The following is a 10171-nucleotide window of genomic DNA, read 5'->3' on the forward strand; positions in this document are numbered from 1 at the left end:
TTAAACAACACAGATACTTTTGATCTTTATTATCTCGCTATGGAAACCAGTAACCTGAGATGCCAGCTATAAAGCTGAACAATACAGGTATGTTTCAGTTTTATCATGTAGCCATGGAAACCAATAGTACGAGTTGGCGCCTGAAATTAAACAACACAGATACTTTTGAGCTTTATTATCTCGCTATTGAAACCAGTAACCTGAGTTGTCAGCTATAAAGCTGAACAATACAGGTATGTTCATGTAGCCATGGAAAACCAGTAGTATGGGATGGCACTCGAAGCTGGTCTACCCTAATGTTTTTCATTTTTATCATACAATTAAGGAAACCAATACTCTAGAATGGCTGGTAATACTGACTAATTCAAGTATTCTTCAGCTTTATGAGGTAGCCATGGAAACCAGTATACTGGTATGGCAACTACTCTAGAATGGCTGGTAATACTGACTAATTCAAGTATTCTTCCGCTTTATGAGGTAGCCATGGAAACCAGTATACTGGTATGGCAACTACAACTAAACAACACATAAATGTTTGAGTCTTGCCATGTAACCATGGGAACTACTATTTTGGGATGGCATTCTAAAGATGAGAAACATAGGTATATTTCAGTTTTATGAGCTCACGAAAGGCAGCAAGGAAGACAAATCCTCATAACTTGTGATATCAGGATGCATCTTAGATGCGTTATAGCCTCTAATCAGATGGATTTAGCTTTTCTGTTCCAGTAAGTTCTACTAATCTACTAAGCCATTTAACATTTATCGTTGCATTCGAATTCTCTCTTAGAAAATGAACAAAAGTTTTCGGAGCAATTATCATGCAACAAAAGATTATCCAAACATTATTCTATCAATTATGGAACATTTTCATATTAGGTTTCAACTCCTTCTATTACACCAAAGATGCAAACCCTAACTTACTCCACATTTCACGCCCAGCGGTATGTCTGCGGACTTACAAAGCTAGAAACCGGGTTTCGATACCCGTGGTAGGCAGAGCACAGATAGCCCATTGTGTAGCTTTGTGCATAACTACAAACAAACAAACAATCCACATTTCACAACAAAAATTAAATTTCGGAATACATCTGTCTTATTCCATACTTCTCAATATAAGTTATACCTCAGAAAGTCTCTGTCTTATTCCATACTTCTCAATATAAGTTATACCTCAGAAAGTCTCTGTCTTATTTCATACTTCTCAATATAAGTTATACCTCAGAAAGTCTCTGTCTTATTCCATACTTCTCAATATAAGTTATACCTCAGAAAGTCTACTTTACTTCACACTTCTCAGTAAAAGCTATACCTCAGAATGTCTGTTTACTTCACACTTCTCAGGAAAATCATACTTCAGAATATCTGTTTACTCTACAGTTCTCAAAAAAAGTTATACCTCAGAATGTCTACTTTACTTCACACTTCTCAGTAAAAGTTATACTTCAGAATGTCCGTTTTACTCCATACTTCTCCTCAATAAAAGTTACACCTCAGAATGCATTCTTTACTCCATACTTCTCCTCAATAAAAGTTATACATCAGAATTTCTATTTGCTTCACAGTTCCCAGTAAAAGCTATACCTCAGAATGTCTGTTTACTTCACACTTCTCAGGAAAATCATACTTCAGAATGTCTGTTTACTCTACAGTTCTCAATAAAAGTTATACCTCAGAATGTCTACTTTACTTCACACTTCTCAGTAAAAGTTATACCTCAGAATGTCTGTTTACTCTACAGTTCTCAATAAAAGTTATACTTCAGAATGTTCGTTTTATTCCATACTTCTCCTCAATAAAAGTTATACCTCAGAATGCTCTCTTTACTCCACACTTCTCAATAATACTGATAGAAGTTCTGTACTTTATCACAAGTGCGAATATTTATATGAATGACTAATGAAGCAGTATATGTGTGGCTCACTTCGGTTAACTAATTCTCTGAAATAAAAAATAAAACTGTTCTTACAAAAAGTGAGCACGTTATAAAGAGCAAACTGATAAATAAAGGAAAAAAAACCCAGTGGGTATGCGGCAAGTTTATTGACTTACAACGCTAAAGTCTGAGGTTTGTTTTGCTCTTGATAGACAGACCGCAGATAGCCTATTGTGTAGCTCTGTGCTAAAACAAACAAATAAACAAAATTATTTTTTTTTTATTAAGCACGCTCAAAGAAATAGAAATAAGGGATTCTGAAAAAAAAATTAACATTATAACAAATGTGTTACTGAACACAGACTGAATGTGGATATCGATACACCATCTTAAATGTGTGAAATGAATTTCTGTTAACGCTAAGTTGGGAATGAACAGATAGCCACACTCATAGTACTTAATAAATATTTTACATTACTTATTTCCAAAGATAATGAAATATTTTCGAGTTTATATTGCCCTGCATTAGCGTCGTAATATTACTTCACGTAATATACAGAGCTCATACTAATTTGATTTTCATCACAGTAGATCTGGATAAGATGAAATTGATTGTCACGTGCAGACAAAATAGCTGAGTACATGACTGGTCAGTTTCTTATCCCCAATGTTTGAAAAAAATTCAGCCTGGTGTTCGTGGTCATGACCGTGGTTGTCATGGCAAAACGTCTGTGGCGCCCTCTTTGTCAGTGTATCGCTCGAGATGAGCTTTCACGAGGAACGCACGAGTGTTTAGTGTTCTCGTTTAGAGTGTTTACCACACACACAGCTTGCACGCACTCCGCGGTTCTGAATAAACAGAAATAACACCTCCGAGTCAGGTAGGTTACCAGTGCTTGTTTCTAGTCTTCTTTCCTTATAAAGCAAGATAAATGAGGGTGTGTTTGGTAAACGGTTTTATATACGTGTGTGTGTTTTATGAAGAATTAAATACCATACACAATATGATACTACTGCCACGTTGCTAGATATCTACAGTGCAGTGGATTTATATCCTGAATCTTCTTATGACCCTCTGAATGTGACTCGTATCGACAACCTAAAATTAATGTAGTATTTAACTAGAACTCCAGGGGATAGGGCCTTTTCTCGGAAAATATTGCAGTGATTTTGATTGTATATGGCGAAATAATGCGAAGAAATAGCGCCAATTACAGCGGACATTTCCGATTTAATTTTATTGGATGTAACAGCCGCTAATGTAGAGCTTGCTCCAAACAAGAGAAAGGAGAAATTGATTATATTTAGTTGTTTATAATTTATTGTATGCCCGCCAGCCCTCAGAGGTGAGGTTAGGAGCTTACAACATTAAAGGGCTAAGGGGGTTAAATTCCTGTGATGCGCTCAGCACAGATAACCCACTGTGCATCTTTGTGCTTAACAGAAGACAAATGAATCGTGTTGATATAATAATTCGGGCCGGGCGTGGTTAGTGTGCTCGGACTGTGAAGCACAGAGCTATTAATGTGGGGATAACTGCACTTTGGGGCCGTGGGTGCCTTATAAGAGTGGCAGTGAGTTTAATTTATCCTATTTTTGTCTGTTAACATTCTACTACACTGCGTGTCTGTGCTATTATTTAGGGATGATGCAAATGTCATTCTTGTTTATTGAAAAAATTATATAAGCTATCCCTGCATTTACTTCCTATTCACTAGTGTTTATCCTATTGTTAATCACTGTTATTTTACTAATATATATATATATATACTTACTAAGTGATAATATAATGCTTGTCTTCGTTAATCAAATTTGATGTAACGTATAAACAGAGAAATAAAATAGATACTTTGTTCTACTGTTCATTATTGTTGCCTTCGCAACCACCGAAATTTATACCTAATGTTTATTCAAGCGAAGTTGATGAAGGTTAACAGGCCAGCGGCACTGTTGTTTCATACTATTGTTGTTTAATGTTTTCAAAAACAGTCTTAAGTCGACTTGATTCGTCCAAGGGGACTCTCTACTCTTCCTTTGCAGACTCGTCAATCAATTTCCTGTCCCAACGGGAAATCGTCTGCAGGTAAAGAATCCGATCAACTCCAAATGAAGTTATTGTTGTTGTTATTTTAACAAAAGACTTTGTCCTTAGTGGATTGGACTTGCTGGCTCACAGCTGAATTTATTTACAAAGGAATGAACCACAGTTAAAAAGACCTTCGGTCGCCTGTAATGAGCTGCGCATTGAACTATATATACCTTTGGTTCCAGTAAAGTTTTTGTATTATTAAAATTATCCCCAAATCATGTACAAAACGGGATAGCTGAGTTAGCCTTCTTTGAAATTTCTTGTATAGAATTTTTTAAAGGTAGTTGATTTTTTCAATCCGAAAGGCATCTTATGTGATACACGGGTTAAACGGACATATCAGTGGACCCCAGGGGTTTAGGCATAATCATCCTTAATTTAGCAGTGCGGCCCAGAAGGAGAACACCAAAGCAGTAACACCCGCCACGTTCACGGCTATTCTTTACCAAAGAGTGGGTTAGGCAGCTATTTGTATAGTGTTTCAACAATTGAAATTACGGAGAGTGCATAGCGTTGGCTCAAGCCTTGGACCTGCAGATCCGCATCACGTCATCTGCACTCAGCCAGAATTCATATTATAATTATATATAATATTTCGTATAACGAACAAGAAATAACAATGTAAATATTATCCAATACGAACAGAGCTCAACATGCAAAGTTAACCTGAACATGACCCACAAATGTGACAAAAATACGAACTTAAGAACTACAGATACGTGAAACTATAATGATCTTAATATATGACACGTTAAGTGATCACAGAAAAGAGATAAGTGGCACATTAATTGATCATAGACTAAATTGTACGTGACACGTTAAGTTATTGCAGATCAGATATACGTGACATGATAAGTGGTTATAGACAAAGGATATGTGACGCATTAAGTTATCGCAGATCAGAGATACGTGACATGATAAGTGGTTATAGACAAAGGATATGTGACGCATTAAGTTATCGCAGATCAGTTTGTTTGTTTGTTTTCTGAATTTCGTGCAAAGCTACACGAGGGCTATCTGCGCTAGCCGTCCATAATTTAGCAATGTAAGACTAGAGGGAAGGCAGCTAGTCATCACTACCCACCGCCAACTCTTGGGCTACTCTTTTACCGACGAATAGTTGGATTGACCGTCACATTATAACACCCCTACGGCTGAAAGGGCGAGCATGTTTGGTGTGACGGGGATTCGAACCCGCGACCGTCAGATTGAGAGTCGAGCGCCCTAACCACCTGGCCATGCCGAGCCTCGCGGATCAGAGATACGCGACACGATAGTGAACACAGTCCAGGAATACGTGACATGTTAAGTGATCAACAGACCACAGCTACGTGACAAAGTCAAGAATAATCTACCTACCGGAATGTCTGTAACTGTGTACGTTTAATCTTTGGGGGGCCGAGAGTGGCCCAGTGATTAGTGCGACAAACTACAGATCTATAGGTCCAACATTCGCATCCTATCTCCGCCAAATATAATTGCTCTCCATATTTTGGGGCCTTGGGTGCGTTATAAGAAGGATTGGTTAAATATTGTTATACGATTAGAGTAGACAAAGAGTTGGGCTGGAGTTGTCCCCCTAGTGTCTAGTCTATAAGCTCAGAATGAGAAAACGGCTAACGCACATAACCCCCGAATATTGGAAAACAAACGAAATAAACCAGTCGATTTTTTTTAAATGATTGTTCGTGTATCTTAGAATGTATAGTTATCTAACTATACGTTTCGCAGCTTTTGGTGAATTGATAAAACTGACAGCTTATACTTTACAATTTTAGTAAAATAGAAATACTCTAATTAATAGAGAAACTTAAGTTACGGCCATTCCGTCTTGGAATGATTCTTGAGATTGTTTATTTATATCGAACTTTTTTTTTTTTCAGAAACCTTGCGTTACTTATTTGTACACATAATTTTCTTTATAGTTCAGACGAAATATTCAGCTGAACGTGTATATTGATATTGACTGACCAAGCACTGATGATTAAAGTGAAAATACGTAGGTTTTCAATAGATAACCCCTGTAAAAGATTCTTCTCTACATACCTTTTTAGTCGACAGGTGAAACAAACTTGCAGGGGGGGACAGAGAACTAATTATTTTTTTAGTTTGTGTCTGTTAATTTGTTTTCCTGTAAATTTTGTGTATTGTTTATTGCATACTTTTAAAACATGAGTGTTGTTTAATTTCACCGTCAGGGTTGTTACATTCTTTCTTCTTTTTTTCATGTAAATGTGACACATAAGTGATCACTAGATATACATGGTGCTTTAAGTGTACATAGAAAAGGAATACGTGACACGTTAAGTGATTTCAGACCAGAGATACATGACTAGTTGAGGATTATAGTTTAGGAATACGTGACATCTTAGGCAAACACCGAGCAGAGATAAGTGATACGCTACGTGATCAGAGATTCTGGTCTGAAATCACTTAACGTGTCACGTACTTCTGGTCTGTGGTCATTTATCATATCACGTGATATGTGACTCATTGAAGATTATAGATTAGGAATACGTGACATCTTAGGCAAACACCGAGCAGAGATAAGTGATACGCTACGTGATCAGAGATACGTGATATGATAAATGACCACAGACCAGAGATACGTGACACGTCAAGTGATTTCAGACCAGAGATACATGACTAGTTGAGGATTATAGTTTAGGAATACGTGATATCCTAGGCAAACACAGTCCAGAGATAAGTGATACGCTACGTGATCAGAGATACGTGATATGATAAATGACCACAGACGAGAAGTACGTGACACGTTAAGTGATTTCAGACCAGATATACGTAACACGCTAAGTGACTACAGGTCAGAAATATTCTACACACACATATATAAACACCTTTAAATTTAAACCTTCCCTCTTTTTTTAACAGCTGTCGATGTATCTTTGTGTATATAGTTTCTATTTCTATGTTTTGTAGCAGCTTTTCTTAAAGATTTGAGGCGTAATATTGAACAGATTGTGTATATTGATTGTCCTAACACTGATAATTGAAGTAAAAAAACAATTATGTGACCACATCCACTTATTTCTTCGTATGTTAGGGTTTTTTTTAACAAATACATGACACCTGGGGAACAGAGACATTGTGTTACATGACATTGTGTTACATTTTACAAAGAAACGAATCACAAACTTGACCTGAAGTTATAGATTTTTTCTTATTTTTCTTAAGTCTGTGTCTGTTTCCATGTTTCTATAGTAATATTGCACATTGTTGACCTTATCGCGTATTATTTACAGTCTCATTTAAAATTATATAATTTGTTTAATCTCAACTCACCTTTATTTGTCATATAATTGTACCAGCAAGCTCAGTATTGGCTCAGTATCAAGGCGTGTTTACTGTTCATTGGTTAGACAGTAGCTTATGCATAGAAGTTTCGACCAATCAGTAAGAACTACGTATAAGTTTTGGATATTACGTATTAGCTTTCGATTAGGCTTAAGCTTTATATATATATATATATATTTACTCCTATTATAGTAAATGAACTTGATATTCCTTGGAACTTTTTAATCGACACAACATTTCTATAACTGTTTTTGTTTCAAGTTTCATTTTTCTGGGTATGAAATTTAAAGTAATTCACAACTTATGTGAAGTGTTATATTTTAGATTAAGATCCGGATGTTCGTTCACTGTGGTTAGTATTAATAACTTCTGATCCAAAGTACTTATACGATATGGATCAGAACTTAAATATAATCAATAAATTACCTTCCTTCTACATACCTAAAGAGTAAGAAGTACATAATTAATAAACACACAAACCTCACTAAACAATAAATGTCTTCATTTTATTATAAATATCTATATTGGTGTACAGTTGACATTTTATTTGTATTTTTTTGTCATTTACTCACAAGGTAAATTCTATATATATAAATATTTAGGCTTATGACGCTAAATTTTGCATTTCGATACCCGTGGTGGGCAGAGAACAGATAGCCCATGGTGCAGTTTTGCGCTTAACAATAACTAAACCAAACCGTAAGTATTTGTGAACTTTAGATGTTGTCTGACTGTGTGACATCAAGTTCTAAATTTAATTTAATTTTTATGTACAGAATGTCAGGAAACAACGCTAACGAAATTGTTTACTTGTGTTTCACAGATGAGAGCATTGAACTTCTGTTACAATGGCTGTTAGAATTTCTTAGGCCAACAGCGTCACACCGCAGCATACAGGGAATGCCATGGCAACACGACACTGACCTGATAGAAGTGCCAGTTCGTTTAGAAATATATCTGAATAAATTTATAGATATATTTTCTTGACACACACATATCCTATATTCATAATGCAAACAATGCCATTTGGAGATAGATGACCTCAAATAGTCTATTGTTTTATATCTTGGTACAGTTTTTTAAAGTAAGAATTGAAACTTAAGGACGAACTTCTCATTTTTTCTGTTTTTAATATACAAAGTGTTAGGTACCTTATATTAAAATTATTTTGAATATCCAAATCGGCAGGTTACGTGACAACCAGCCGATATAATGTCGCGGTGGAACAGAATGTATGAGAACTACCTTTTGACATTTTGAAGATAGTGTGATGTTAATGAAAATTAATCGCTTTGGTAAAGGGTATGTGACAAGTCCTAACGATGCAAAATATTCATATATTCAGGTCATGAGGGTATGTTTATATCTGGAATTTAGAATTTCTAAAACAAAGGGATGTCCCTAATACTTAATTTCATTTCAAACAAAGGAATATTACTCAATTTGGGGGTCTAAGGGCACCCAGAAAGATAAGTCGTACCTTACCCGTGATAAGCAAAGTGCAGCGTCTTGTAAGATGACCATAGATATTAGTGGCAAAAGTGGGCCATGCGCTGTCGGCAGCAATACGCGACACAACCAAAAAGAATCTCGGCTTCCAAACGTGACACAAGTAACATGCACACAAGTTTTTCACGATATATTGACTGCGATCGTCGCATACGTTAGTAATGTAATTCAAAACTATACGAATACATATCGGTCAAGTCGTTGGAAAACCGTCGTCTTCGTACGCTGGGTGGCTTATGGAATTCCTTCAGGGAGCAGTGGTGTGCTTTGGACATTATAGCCTTTTGCTGCAGACGCCAAACTGTAGGGCTATTTTCAAGATGCACCGTCGTCAGATAGAATGTGACAAGACGGTAACGATGTGGTAAGGCTCCAAAATCGTTTTCATATAACGTATAAAACCTCTATGTAATGTCAAAGCTTTATACAGCTTCCTTTGTTAAAATGCCCATTGTTCGAAATCAACTCGACACGCACCTAAGTAGCGATAAGTCAGTCATACACTGAGAAACTAACAAGTATGTTAATTTTCACCAGCACAAAGCTTTCCTGAGAATCGAAAGTGGTGTCTTCTAGCTGCAGCAACATATTTCTCTCATGTTTACAATCACACAAGTAATAACCTTAAGGCTGTTGGGTTTTACGATGCAGAATGTAAAACAGGAAATAGTATCAATAAAAGAAACTTTAGATTAATAAATTGTAAGGGCAATAATTATATTCACTTCACACATATATTCAACAAAGCATTCATATTAACATCCAGTGAAAGTATGGAGAATTTTTTTTTTCCGATCCAGTGTCTAAGCCTTCGAATATTTAGGCGTAACTAAAAGAAAATGTTTTAGAATATAAATATTACTTATGTGTATGTGGTTGTAACCATCCTAGGGACAAGCACGAGGATGAAACTTTAATTCCAACTAATTACATAGTAGTATTTAATAATTCAAATGTAAATAAGATGTACGTTGAAATCCGCGGCACATTAAGATAATTTTCTTCTCTTTATCAGAGAGTGGCGAGTGTGGCCTAGTGGTTATCGTACCAAACTGTAGAGCCGAGGTTCTGTGGTTCGCGTGCGTTCGTTATAGTCAAAATAAAATCGCACCGTGCACTTTGGGGAAGTAGATGCGTTATAAGAGTGATGGTAAAATCCCACTTTTTGGGTCTGATAATAATAAACCAAGAGTTGGCGGTAGTTGGTGTTGACTAGCTGTCTTCCTTTCTGTCTCCCAAGAGTTGGCGGTAAGTGGTGTTGACTAGCTGTCTTCCTTTCTGTCTTCCAAGAGTTGGCGGTAGGTGGTGTTAACTAGTTGCCTTCCTTTCTGTCTTCCAAGAGTTGGCGGTAGGTGGTGTTAACTAGTTGCCTTCCTTTCTGTCTT

At 36.3% G+C, this 10171-nt stretch overlaps 1 protein-coding gene across 1 annotated transcript in view; it reads left to right on the forward strand.

The window, feature by feature from the left end:
* The first annotated feature begins 2670 nt into the window (after positions 1 to 2670).
* The window catches only part of LOC106468770 (UNC93-like protein), an 18902-nt gene continuing 11401 nt past the window's right edge, over positions 2671 to 10171 (forward strand). The window contains exon 1 of the mRNA XM_013929211.2: positions 2671 to 2757. The gene's annotated coding sequence lies outside the window, so the exon portion shown is untranslated. The remainder of the gene's footprint in view (positions 2758 to 10171) is intronic.

This window comes from Limulus polyphemus, unplaced genomic scaffold (assembly GCF_000517525.1).
Source record: "Limulus polyphemus unplaced genomic scaffold, Limulus_polyphemus-2.1.2 Scaffold3157, whole genome shotgun sequence".
NCBI classification, from domain to species: domain Eukaryota; kingdom Metazoa; phylum Arthropoda; class Merostomata; order Xiphosura; family Limulidae; genus Limulus; species Limulus polyphemus.